The sequence below is a fragment of the Pteropus alecto genome, unplaced genomic scaffold (genome assembly GCF_000325575.1).
Source record: "Pteropus alecto unplaced genomic scaffold, ASM32557v1 scaffold271, whole genome shotgun sequence".
In the NCBI taxonomy this organism is placed as follows: Eukaryota; Metazoa; Chordata; class Mammalia; order Chiroptera; family Pteropodidae; genus Pteropus; species Pteropus alecto.
Genome location: NW_006430730.1, coordinates 224,911 through 238,904, shown reverse-complemented (window position 1 = coordinate 238,904; position 13,994 = coordinate 224,911). Strand labels below are relative to the sequence as shown.

At 38.1% G+C, this 13,994-nt stretch overlaps 2 pseudogenes; both read left to right on the top strand.

The window, feature by feature from the left end:
• Positions 1 to 11,252: 11,252 nt before the first annotated feature.
• On the top strand, positions 11,253 to 11,372 carry LOC112484497 (annotated as a pseudogene).
• A 1,602-nt stretch (positions 11,373 to 12,974) lies between these two features.
• LOC112484329 lies at positions 12,975 to 13,600 on the top strand (annotated as a pseudogene).
• Positions 13,601 to 13,994: the final 394 nt, after the last annotated feature.

Sequence of the window (13,994 nt, the reverse complement as noted above, 5' to 3'; positions counted from 1 at the left end):
GAGCTTTCTGTTTTGGAAGGCTCTTAATTATTGCTTTAATTTTTAATTTATTGGAGGTACTCAGATGTTTTATTTCTTCTTGTGTGAAAAATGTTTTCCATTTTTTTGGTTAGATACCCAGTAGAGAGATTGTTGGATCATATGATTATTCTGTTCTTAATTTTTCGAGTAACCTCCATACTGTTTTCCATAGTGGCTATACCAATTTACATTCCCATCAGTAGTGTAGGAGGGTTCCTTTTCCCTCACAACCTCTCCAATACTTATTACTTGTTCTGTTGATGAAAGAGATTCTAATAGGCATGAGGTGGTATCTCATTGTGGTTTTGATTGAATTTCCCTAATAGCTAGTGAAGTTGAGCATTTTTTATAGGTCTGTTGGCCATTTGTATGTCTTCTTGGGAGAAGCGTCTGTTTAGATCCTCTGCCCATTTTTTAATTGGATTTCTTGTTTTGTTTGGCGTTGAGTTGTATGAGTACTTTGTATATTTTTGATATTAGCCCTTTGTCAGAGGCATTGTTGACAAATATCTTCTCCCGTTCAGTTGGTCACCTCTTTGTGTAGTTGATGGTTTCTTTTGCTGTGCAGAAACTTTTTAGTTTGATATAGTCCCATTTATTTATTTTTGCTTTTACTTCCCTTGCCTTGAGGTCAAATTTATAAAATCCTCTCAAAATCCAAACTCCATGAGTTTAGCACCTATGTTTTCTTCTATGCAATTTATTGTTTCAGGTCTTATATTTCAGTCTTCGATATATTTTAAGTTAATTTTGGTGTATGGTGACAGCAGTTTAGTTTCATTCCTTCGCATGTGACTTTCCAATTTTCCCAGCACCATTTATTAAAGAGTCTTTCTGTTCTACACTGTATGTTTTTGGCTCCTTTGTCAAAAATTAGTCGCCCATATATACCGGGGTTTTTTTCTGGACTCTCAGTTCTGTTCCCCTGGTCTGTGTGTCTGTTTTCCTGCCTACAACATGTCTTGGTTATTGCCGCCTTGTAGTATAAGTTGAAGTCAAGCAGTGTGATACCTCAAGCCTTGTTTTTTTCCCTCAGAATTGCTTGGGATCTTTTGTGCTTCCATAAAATCTGATGACTTTTTGTTCTATTTCTTTTAAAAATGTTAATGGGATTTTCATGGGATGGCATTAAATCTGTATATTGCTTTTGGTAATATGGCCATTTTAACTATTTTGATTCTTCCGGTCCATGAACTCAAAATATTTTTCCATTTCTTTCTGTCTTCTTCAATTTTTTTTTTTAAACAATGTCTTATAGTTTTCAGTGTATAGGTCCTTCACATGTTTTGCTAAGTTTATTCCTAGGTATTTTATTTATTTTTTGTTGCAGTTGAGAAGGAAATTGCTTTTTTAATTTATTTTTCTGAAAGTTCATCATTAGTATATAAGAATGCTATGGATTTTGTATATTGATTTTGTATCCTGAAACTTTATTGTATTTGTTTATTGTTTCTAATAGTTTTTTTGGTGTAGTCTTTAGGGCTTTCCATACAGAGAAACATGTCATCTGCAAAAAGTGACAATGTGACTTCTTCATTCCCAATTTGGATGCCTTTGATTTCTTTCTCTTGCCTGATTGCCCTAGCCAGGACCTCCAATGTTATATTGAATAGCAGTGGCAATAGTAGACAGCCTTGTCTTATTCCTGATTTTAGAGAAAAAGCTTTAAGTTTTTCACTATTAGTAAGATGTTAGCTGTTTGTTGTATGTGGCCTTTATTATGTGGAGGTACTTTCCTTCGATACCCATTTTATCAAGTGTTTTAATCATAAATGGATGCTGTATCTTGTCAAATGCTCTTTCTGAATCCGTTGATATGATCATATGATTTTTATTCTTTGTTTACATGGTGTATCACATTGACTGATTTGCATATGGTGAACCATCCTTATGTCCCCTGAAATGAACCCCACTTGATCATGATGTATAATCTTTTTAATATATTGTTGTATTCGATTTGCTAGTATTTTGTTTAGGATTTTTTGCATATGTATTCATCAGAGATATTGGTCTATAGTTTTCTTTTTTTCTGTTCTCTTTACCTGGTTTTAGTATCAGGGTAATGTTGGCCTCGTAAAATGAGTTAGGAAGTATTCAATTTTTTGCAAGAGTTTGAAAAGAACAGCTATTACATTATCTTTGAATGTTTGGCAGAATGCACTGGTGAAGCCACCTGGTCCTGGATTTTTACTTTTTGGATTTTTTTTTTTTTTGATGATTATTTCAATTTCCATACTGCTGATGGGTCTATTTAAATTTTCCTAAATAAATAAATAAATTTTCCAGTTCTTCATGATTCAGTCTAGGATGATTGTATATTTCTAAGTACTTTTCCATTTCTTCTAGGTCGTTGAATTTAATCGCATATAATCTTTCATAGTATTCTTGTACGATCCTTTGTATTTTGGTGATATCCGCTGTAACTTCTCTTTCATTTCTAATTTTGTTTACTTGTGTCTTTTCACTTTTTTCCTTAATGAGTTTATCAATTTTATTGATCTTTTCAAAGAACCAGCTCTTCCTTGCATTATTTTTTTTCTATTATCTTTTTGTTCTCAATTTCATAATTCTGCTCTGATATTAATTATTTGCTTCCTTCTGCTGACTTGGGCTTCATTTGTTCCCTTTTTCCAGTTCTTTAAGATGCAATGTTAGGTTATTTGGAATTTTTCTTGTTTCTTGAAATAGGCCTGTACTGATATGAACATTCCTCTTATTACCACTTTTGTTGTATCTCAAAAATTTTGATATGTTGTTTTTTCATTCTCGTTTCTTTCTATGTACTTCTTGATCTCTCCTTTTACTTCTTCTTTGACCCAGTCATTCTTTAGTAGCATATTGTTTAATCTCCACACATTTATGGTTTTTCTCACTTTCTTTTTGCGATTGATCTCCAGTTTCAAAGCATTATGGTCAGAGAATATGTTTGGTATGATTTCAATATTCTTAAATTTGTCGAGGCTAGTTTTGTGTCCCAACATATGGCCTACCCTTGAGAATGTTCCATGTGCACTAGAGAAGAATGTATCATCTGGTGTTTTGGGATGAAAGGCTCTGTAAATGTCTATTATGGACAATTGGTCTAATGTGTCATTTAAGGTTGATATTTTCTTATTGATTATCTATTTTGATAATCTATTTATAGTTGACATTGGAGTATTTAAGCCCCCTACTATAATTATGTTTTTTGTCAGTTTCTCCCTTTAGTTCTGTTTGTAGTTGCTTTATATATTTTGGTGCTCCCTGATTGGGAGCATATGTATTAAATGTTATGTCTTCTAGAAGTATTATCCCTTTTATCATTATGAAGTGTCCATCGTTATCTTTTTTATCTTGAAGTCTATTATGTCAGCTATAAGTACGGCTACACCTACTTTTCTCTGAATGCTATTTGTTCGGGGTATCATTTTCCTCTCTTTTACTTTGAGTCTACATTTGTCCTTGCAGCTGAGATGTGTCTCTTGGAGGCAGCGTATGGTTGGGTTTTGTTTTCTGATCCAATCTGCTATTCTGCAGTTTTTTATTGATGAGTTCAGTCCATTTACATTTAAAGTGGTTATTGATACATGGGGTTTTCCTATAGCCATTTTATCATTTGTTTTCTGGTAGTTCAGTGTCTCCATTGTTTCTTTGCCCTTGTGTTTCTGTCTATTATTTTAATTTGGTGGTGTTCTGGTGTTTCGCCCTCTGTTCCCTTTTGTTTTATGTTATGTGTCTCAGTTCTGGAGATTTTTGGGTGTAGTTATCATTAAGTTTATGTAAAAGAAAGTTTCATATATATGGTAGCCCATTTTCTTCTGCGTGAGTCTTATCTCCATTCTCCTTTGCAAACTCAGACCATTACTCCTTCCCCTTTTCTGTTTTTATTGTCTCAAATTATCCCTATTTATTCTGTGAGTTTATTTCTGAGTTGCAGTAGCTATTGTCATCTTCTCTTTTTAAAATGTTTTTACCTCCTTTAACCATTATGTAATATTTAAGTTTATAATACTCTATTCTGAATAAGGGTTGCAATTTCCTGTTTCTTTCTGTCTGTTAGTCATCTTTCTTGTAGTTTTGTATCTTTATGTCTTTTTATTTCAGGTAGAATGACCCGCTTCAATATTTCCTGTAATGCAGGCCTTGCAGTAGAAAATTCCCTCTGCTTCTATATGTCTGAAAAAGTCTTTTTTTGTCCTTTGCTGGATATGTTATTCTTGGCTGGTAATTTTTCTCTTTCAATCATTTGAATATTTGATTCCACTCTCTTTTGGCTTTAAAGTTTCTGTGGAAAAATCAGATAATAATCTAATAAATTTTCCTTTATAGGTTACCATTTTCTTTTTCCTGGCTGCCTTGAGAATTCTTTCTTTGCCATTAATATTGGGCAGTTTTAATATAATGTGCCTTGGAGAAAGCTTTTTTGGATTGAGATGATTAGGTGTTCTGTTTGCTTCTTGGATTGGAGGATTCGGTTCCTCTCATATGTTTGGGAAGTTCTCATCGACTATTTGTTTGAATAAGCTCTCCGTTCCCTTCTCCCTCTCTTCTCCTTCTGGTACACCCAGGATTCTTATATTGCTTTTTTCTGATGATGCCAGATAATTCTTGTAGAGTTCTTCCCTATTTTTTTCACTCTTGAGTCTCTCTCTTCTTCCCTGTGCATCATTTCCAGATTTCTGTCTTCAAATCACTGATTCTTTCCTCCATCTGGGCTGCTCTATTTCCTAATCTTGCTATTTCATTCTTCATCTCTTTTATTGAGTTCTTCAGCTCCAGAATTTCTATTTGGTTCTTTTTTTAAGTTCGAATCTCAATGATAACATGTTCTCGTTGTTCATTGATTTTGTTTCTGAGTTCATTAAACTGTCTATCTGAGTTTTCTTGAATCTCATTTTGTTTTTTCAGAACTGCAATCTCGAATTCTTTGTCATTTAAATCGCATATTTCTAGATCTTTAAGATTTTTTTATGGAGATTTTTCAATTTCTTTCCAAGCTGCCTTGTCACCTTGGTTGTTCATGGTGTTTGACGGGTTATTTCTCCATCTAAGCATTTATGGAAGTGAACTCTGCTTTAAAAAAAAAATTATTATTATTATTAAGAGTGCTCTCTCTTCAGCAGGTTGACAAGAAGAAGTTTTCCAGTAGGTGGCACACAAGTAGGCCTGCACTGCCCAGGCCTCCCTCATCTCTGCTGTGTGGCATGGGGAGGTACATGTCTTCTCTGTGACCAGGTTGCCATATTCCCAGTGCTTCACCTCCATGGGATAATGTGGTGGACGATGGAGCTCCAAGCCTCTGAAGAGCCCCTGAAGTCCCAGTGCTGCCACAGCAGCCAGATTGTGTTCTGCTGTCTGAGGTGCCCCAGGTGCCTCCACCAGGATCAGCCTGGATGGGTCAGGTGGGGTGGTGTGGGAGAGGCCGCAAGTGTGCTTGTGGCTTTGTTCTCCCAGTGGTGGTGACTGCCAGGCCTCAGCAGCCTTGCCTCTGTATCTCCACCCCTGTTACTGGGTCCAGCCACAGTGTACATCTGCCACTCAGAAGCTGTCTGCTCAATTTTTGAGGCTGCAGACTTCCTGTTCTGTGGCTCAACACTCTCTGCTATAGTTTCCCCTGGGACCCACTGCTGACTCTGGGAGGGTGTGAAGAGGTGAGCTCAGGGAGGTTATGGGAAGACAGCCAGCCTCCGTGACTCTGCCTGTCTTTCAACTGGTGCATTTAGACTATTGACATTCAACATGATTATGGTATAGTTAGATTACTATCTACCATATTTGTTACTGTTGTCTATTTGTTCTCCTTGTTCTTTCTTCCTATTTTCTCTGTCACTTTTTCTGCATTTTGTAGTCTTAATTGAGCGTTCAGTGATTCCATTTTCTCTCCTTTCTTATTCTATCAGTTGTATTTCTTTATATTTTTTAAATGGTTGCTCTAGAGTTTGCAATACACATTTGCAGCTAATCCAAGTCCACTTTTAAATAACACTATCCTACTTCATGGGTAGTGTGAGTCCCTTATAATAACAAAATAATCCTAATTTCTCACTCCTGTCCCTTGTTTTATTGCTGTCATTCATTTCACTTATCTAGAAACATACATAATCAAATGCTTGTTGTGATTATTCTGGACAAACTCTTATCTGTTAGATTAATTTTTTAAAAAATAAAAATTATTGACATCAGGAAACCATTAATAAGTCATAGAAATACATGGGTAATGTATGGTTCTTTCCCTTCAGGGCTTAAGTTTCTCAATGCCAGTATTTTGTTTAGATCAGACTCTCCCTAAGGCCAAGCAAATTTTTGCTATGAGGCAGGTATTCTGTAATACTGCAGAGAACACATAGCCCAAGATTATCTCCCGTTCTTTAGTCGTAGAGATAGTGTCCATTAGTGTCCAGTAGCAAGCTAATAGAAATAGCGAGCTTGCCTCTCGCCGCAGTCTACACTCCACATAGGGCTATTGCGGATAATTTGTCCCCACCAGCACTCCAGCGTCTAGTCTACACTGTGTGGACTCCAGCAATTTTACTCGTTCCAATTTAGCATGTTCAATTAATGTCGTTGAAGTGTAGGTTTACATGTCCTCTGTTTTCCAAGTCTAGACTGGAGAAACATTCGCATTCAGACACAGTGGTCACTCCATAATACAATCAGGTAAAAGAGCCACAGCCTTCACATAAAGCCTGTTGAAACATAACCGATCTGCAGACTTTCACCTTAATTCTGTCAACTCTGACATTTTTAACCGTAGGACTTTATTATTAACACTTTTGGTTTGACAATGCTCAGTAGGGTCAATGTTCCCCGGCCAGACATAATGTCCATTTTTGTAAAACATTCAGGTAAAGGAGACACAACTTTTTCACATAAAGCCTGTCTGAACATTCCAACTTTCATAAAACCATCCACCGTTAGTTTGAGAGAACAACCGTTACGTCCTCTCAATCTAACTGTAGCCTGTGCCAGGGCTTCGCCCGTGGGTTTTGGTGCCACCATTTGTGGGGCTCCTATGTCACAGAGCATAGACGCTTCTCCACCCCTGACCACGCTACTCGCTCTCGTTCAAAGGCTCTGGGTCCCCAGTGAGGACCTGAGTCAGGGAACCCTGGCCCTTTCGTCAAGCTTCATTTCGATTTATTTCCCTAACCACTGCTCGAAGAAATTGCCAGTCAAACTTCTCATTATACTCTTTGAATCTTAGCTTTTAAAATGTCTCCAAACCATGGTAAATAAAGCACATTTGTTTGGGGCTCTCTAATCCTGGGTGGCCAGTACGGGGTCCTTTTGGAAGTACTGTGTTAAAAGCTTTGTTTGACCCTATCGAAGTCCATTTTATTTAGACCTAACCATCAAGGGTGTGAGTGTTCAGGCACTAGGCCGGGGCCAGTGTGGTTGGGGTCACAGCATTTGCTTCTGCTCTGTGAGGCACAGTGGCATGGATTCTGTGCAGCTCGATCAGCTAAGATTAGCATAGACAAAGACGGAGGGAATCCCTTGTGGCAAAAATTTGTTCCTGGCACCCACGGGGGCTATTTGGGTCCTTGGTGGATCTGCTGGGGTAAGCCTGCTCTCTTTTTCCTCCAAAAGGAGAGGTCACAACTGAGAGGATTCCTTTTGGCAGCAAGCTATGCAGGACTGGGGGATGGGGTGACAGACGAAATGCTGCCTGTGCTTTTCTATGTGGCCATCTTTAAGTTTTTGCTCCATGGCGTTGCCGTAGCTCCTTCATTGTGCTCCAGGGCTCTCTCAGAACTATTTTCACCAGTAAATAGTTGTTAAATCATTGTTTTTTTCTGCAGGTACAAATATTGGGAACTCTCAGTCCACCAGTCTTGCTAATGTCATGCTCCTATGTGTTTTTTGTCTTTTTTTTTTTTAAGGAATAAAGCTGGTCCCTGGGGAGCAGGAATTTTTACATGGTATTAACTTTAGTTGGGGAGCTTTTGTGGAGCTAAGCTCTACTGGGTCAAGCTAAGACCTAAGGAAAACTGGCTGGTTTCTGCTTTCTCCAAAGGCACCAGTGAGTGTCTTTGATACTGATATTTGACTGAGGAGACTCAGAGGACAGAAATTTCAGGCATTGATGAAAGACAGAGAGATTCCTTTCTCCTTACAGAAAAAGAGAAATTTCCAAGCACAGATCTGTTTAGACTGGAATCAACCCATTAAACGTGTTTGGAAATGTCTTTTATTTGGGCAAGATTTAGATTATAGAACTTTCTCAAGAGCTATAGATGTGTCAGCCATCACACTGAAGAAATTGCCGGACTTACTCCCCTCAACCAGGTTGCTTTGGGAAGAGGTATTGATCTAGACTGTTGGGATGATCATCTCCAGGTAAGGCATAGAATCGTATAAATTGATCTATGTCATAGGGCATGGTGGCCCAAGGAATATCGGAAGCCTCCAGACACATCTCTTGGAGATCATGAGGCTGGGAATCCCATGATGCATTCCATGCGGAGGCACCGGCCCCTCCAGGTTGCTCGATGCCAGGAGCCTTAGGTGGATCACGGTCGCGGGCTTCCGAAACAGGATGAGTATCCGTAGAAGCTACAGGTGAAGGAGTCTCTTCCTCCTTCACTGAGATGGTCTGGTTTGGTGCTTCTAGTGGCAGAAGTGGCCGAGTTTGTAGCTGCTGCTGCTTCCTCCTTTTGATGCGCTGGTTCTTGAACCAAGTCTGGGGAGGGAGGAGATAAGCAGGTTACTAAAGTGGGATGAGCCTAAAGGGGAATCCTCATGTTTCGGTGTGAAAAGGCGATAGCCTCACATCTATTCATATTTGTCTGAGCAAGGGAAGTTCTCTCTAGCCTCTGCTGTCCTGGGTTCCAGAGGGCAAAGGGAATGTAAGATTTTGCCAGCAGTGGGTAGAATAGGACACAGCACTCAAATTTTAGATCAGTTCTGTCTTGGTGGATGTTCTGGGTTTTCAGAGAAAAGATTCTCAACTCTGAGAATATGGAGTGGGAGTCTAGCTTGGGGTACCTTCAGGATCCATCCAGGGGTTCTTATGCCTTGAATCCTCCATGGGAACTTATTTGCAAGGCATCTAGATAATTACAAATGTCCTAATTAAGGAAAACCTAGAAGTAAATAAGAGCAGACTCAAACAGGAGTATCTGAGATCTGTCCTCAAAGGATCTCTTGTAGCATTGTGGGTCTGGAGTCAGAAAGGCCTGGGTTTAAATTCTAGCTCTTGTTTATAATCCTTGGAAGACAATTCCTCTCTGTGAACTTTAGTATTTCTCACTAAAATGGGTGACCATGAGAATAAAAATTTTAAATGCTTAACACCTGTCCTGGCACATAGCAATTGTTCGATAAATATGAATTTCCTGATGATTAACAGTGTGTATGAAACTCTGAGATAAGTGTGCTATCTAGAGACACACTCGGGGACTGACCTTTATTACTGATTCATCAAGATGAATAACTGTAGTAAGTGCTGTAATGATAAACCAATGTGGGTACATGGTCTTTTCGAATGTTTCTTTAAGTATTCGAAGCTGTTTCGGACTAAAAGTTGTGCGGTGCCGGCGAGCAGACCTTGGCTTTTCTGCAAAGAGAACAGACAAAAGGCTTTCATGAAAAATGTATCCATAAGGATGTAAAGTACAGCAGAGGGAATATAGTCAATCATATTGTAATAACTATGTATGGTACCAGGAGGGTACTCAGTCTATCAGGAGGGGGAATCACTATGTAAGTTACATAAATGTCTAACCACTATACTGTACTGAAAACTGAAACTAATGTAATACCTGAAACTAATGTAATAAACTAATACTGAGTGTCAACTATAATTGAATTTTTAATTCAATTAAGGAAAAAATAGATACATATACATATATATGTGTATATATATGTGTGTGTGTGTATATATATATATTTGTGTATATATATATTTGTATATACATATATATGTATATACAAATATATATATACACAAATATATATATATACACACACACACATATATATACATATACATATACATATATATATATATATATATATCTCCAAAAGTCAACTTCATTCTTGACCCTGACCAAGAACTTGGTCTAAGAAGCTGACTCATCGAGCCCATTCCCCACCAACTTGCTGGGGATGTTCTGTACCAACAGAACATCATTACCAACTTCTAGTAGGACACATTTTAAGCCATAAACGAGAAAAGTTTTGTGTGTGGCCTCACTTGATAGCCCCTACAAGAGAGATGTCAATGTTCCCATGACTTTGGGCATCCTTTCTTCTTCCTAGCAACCTGACAGCATCTTTCTGTTTTTCTGAAATTCAGTTTCCCTTAATGAAAATGGTTCAAGCCTACTTTAAAGGCAAGTAACTGTCCACTTGTTCTAGATTAATGTACTGGAGACTAACAGCCTAAGAAAATGAAACAGACTGCTGAGAGAAAAGATATCTGTTACCCTAATCATCTTCATTGAGATTGCATAAGATGGTGACATGATGTCGTCATTGGGTTCATTTGAGTTCATGTGGTTCACAGAGTATTTGAAACCCTGTTATCCTAATCATCCATAGACTCAGGAGCACTACTGTCTATACTGGCTGGCCTGTGAGATCCTGAACCTATTGATTTGGCTATTCGTTAACAGGGCCAGTGAGGAGAACAGGTATGAAGCTTAGAGATCTGAGAATGAATGCTGAATCTCCCATTTATTAGTCCTGTCTCTTTGAAGACTTCATTACGCTTCATTCTTTGCCTCTCAGATAGTTTATTCACCTTAAGGAAGATACAAGTACCCAAAAGACAAGTCTATGAATTACAGATTTGGTGCATAATGGGTGCAGAATGGGAATTTTTACTATCGTTCAAAATATAAATAAAACCATGTCATCTAGCAATACCGGATCCATTTTATATGGAAGATTTATGTAGAAGGTCCTTATTTTTCATACAAACACATGCCCAAAAAGTGCCAGCATGCAGCCTAATCACCCACCTGCAAAGATGAGAAGTCAAACACCCAGATTTCTCTTAGCTTTTCAGTGTCTGTTTAAACACAGAGAGGAAACATTTAAGCCATGGAAGGAAGTCCTCAAACATGAGGGAGACAGAGAGAGAAAGAGACAGAGAGAAGGAAGAGAAGGAGCAGCAGCAAATTAATGAACAGACACGTTTTTAAGAAAACTAGGTGAAAATTTTAAAACGTTAAAATCAATATTCTCAGATGAATAAGAAATGATATTGTACTCATCCACGAAGAATGTTTTGAAAATAAAGGAAAATCTCTAAGCCATGCCACCCTGAATGTGCTTAATCTCGTCTGATCTTGGAAACTAAGTAGGGTCGGGCCTGGTTAGTACTTGGATGGGAGACCAGCTAGGAAGACCACGCGCTGTAGGTGTTAAAAAAAATTTTTTTAAAAAAAAGGAAAATCAGGTTGAACAAGTGTTCTTTGAAACCCACAGCTAAAAATAAGCCCCTAAACAATAGAAGAGTTGGCGAAGAAAGCCAAGAAAATATTCCAGAAAGTAAAACAGATAAAAGGTGGACAAAAAGAGTGAAAAGATAGGAAAATAAAGATCCGATCCAGGAGGTCTAATATTTGACTCAGAAATATCACCAATATTTATTTGACTGAAAAGTGTTTACTTGACTAAAAGAAAAAAGTTTCCAGAGAGTGTTTTGAAAGTATTACGCAAGAAATAATTTAAAATTTGAGAAAGTGTGAAGGTCTCCAGACTAAGGCTATTCCATGCCAGAGTACCCTCAATGAATAAAAGTCCCCTGTCGTGTAACCCAGGATACCAGGACAACAGGAAATCCTCAGAGCTTCTGAAGGAAAACAAAATTTCCATACAAAGACATGATCATTAGAATTCCATCAGTCTTCAGAAAAGCAATACTGCATATTAAAAGACAATGAATCGAGGACCATAACATCCGTAAGGAAACTATTTTCAACCTAGAATTCTCCATGTAGTCAAATGTATTTCTCCATGTGGGAAAAGAATAAAGACCGTTTCGGATACTCATGGACTCAGCCAACCCATTTGCCGTGTACTCTTTCTTAAGGCACCACATGAGGATGTAGTTCCACCGACAAAATAAAGTACGGGGAAGGGGAGGAGGTTGCGTGGGAGAAAAAAGGATCCGAGAGAGAGATGACAGAGGTGAAGTCCCAGACTGATGCTTACCCACCAGGCCTAGAAAGCAAGCAGTGTCACTTCCGATGGAACACTGACTATCTGGTGGGTTTGGGTATTTGGAAAAAGTACTATGCCATAAGCCGAATTGGTAAATCATACAGTTGAAAATCAAGAGGCATCTGAAGCATATGAGAAAAAAAGGCAATTATTAATACCTCACATGAAGTTTATGTTACATAAATCATTCAGGTATGGACTAACTCAGCAGTGGACAATATTTACACGAGGCTGATTAAAGTAAATTGATACTGACTTAATCAAAATTACTAATATTAAATTATTTTAAATTAACATTAATTAAAGATTTAAATTATTAATATTAGCCTGTATTGGAAAGTCGACTGGAGTGAAATTGAGGAGGGATGTGGTTGTGGGTCTAAAATCATTACCTCCCAAACTGAGAGGTCAGTATATCGAATTGGTGAATTAATTAATATTTTCATCAGTCTAGTATTAAACAAGGTGAAACGTGTATCAGAAAAGGCAGTTACAAGTTCTGATAAGTGGGCACGTTGAGGTGCAATATGACTTTTCCTATGTCAAAATAAAATCATTTAACAGCTGAAACTTATTGGATTTCGTTAACCAATGTCACCATAAAAAAAAGTAATAAAGTAAAATAAAATAATTTAAAAAACAGTTTAAAAAAGAAAAGAGAAATGAAATTATATTTATGTTTCTAGAAAAAAAAACATACATTTCTAAACTATGCTCTCCAAACACAATGATAATAATAAGAGGCACATATTGATAAATATCACAACACCAGCACTTAAAATATGTAAAGAATAGCTCCCATGGGGCTGCTGCCAGCCCAGCCCGATCTCTAAGAGGTGGCGGTGCTGTCATAAAAGACCACTAGGAAGAGAGTCTGTGATGCCCTTCCGGCTGGAAAATGCAAGACGGAAACAGGAATCGAGAACAAGAGGCTGCAGAAATCGCAGAGGAAAGCGGAACTCCTTGATGAAAAGCCAACTACTGTGGTTGCTCCTATTACAACGGGATATACAGTGAAATCAGTACCTTACCTGGAGTTCATCAGGTCCCCACTGAGGACGTGCAGGTGTATTTCACGGCGAGGTCATTTGATCTTTTGGTAAAGGATCTAAATGGGAAAAGTTACTCCGTGATTGTAGACAACTTCTTGAAACCCGTCTCTGTGGACGGCAGTGCATAAAAAGTCGAGACAGATACAGTGACTATCTCAAGTAGAAAGAAAGCAGGAAACAGCCTGACTCGGGTTGGAAAAGAATGCAGAGGGAAAGAAAACCCCTCTTGTAACACTGAAACAGATCCCGGTGAGGGCTAATGGTCTACGGAAAATGGATGAGGCTGGAGATGATGACATGAAGCGAATCATCACTAAAGCCTGGGTGGACTCAAGGGAGAAGCCAAAGGAGACACGGAATTTGAGGCTTCATAAAGTCCTCTTGGGAACTGGTGTGAGAAGGTTGACGTTTCCAGTAAGGACATGTTGGTGAGCTGCACAGATAAATTTCATGGGTAACTTTACCGAGCCTTCTTCCAAGTAAAGACAACGAGTTCTCCATTTCCTCCTGGAATATTTATTTAAATAAAATGTGCTTGTTCAACACTTCCTCCAAAGAAGGGTTCCTTAGGAACCTGGTGATTTTGTTCAAGAAAGGGTAATAGTGCCACGTCATGTGAAATGTAAAGAAGCAAGTCTTGCCTCGTGAAAATGCCACATTGTGCGTATTTTTGGTCAGCTAAAAGTTGCAAAAGTTATTGTTTGCTTTTAAGTTCCCAACATCAGTTCTCAGCAGTGTAAGCATAAGTGAAAAATAAAACCTGAACTT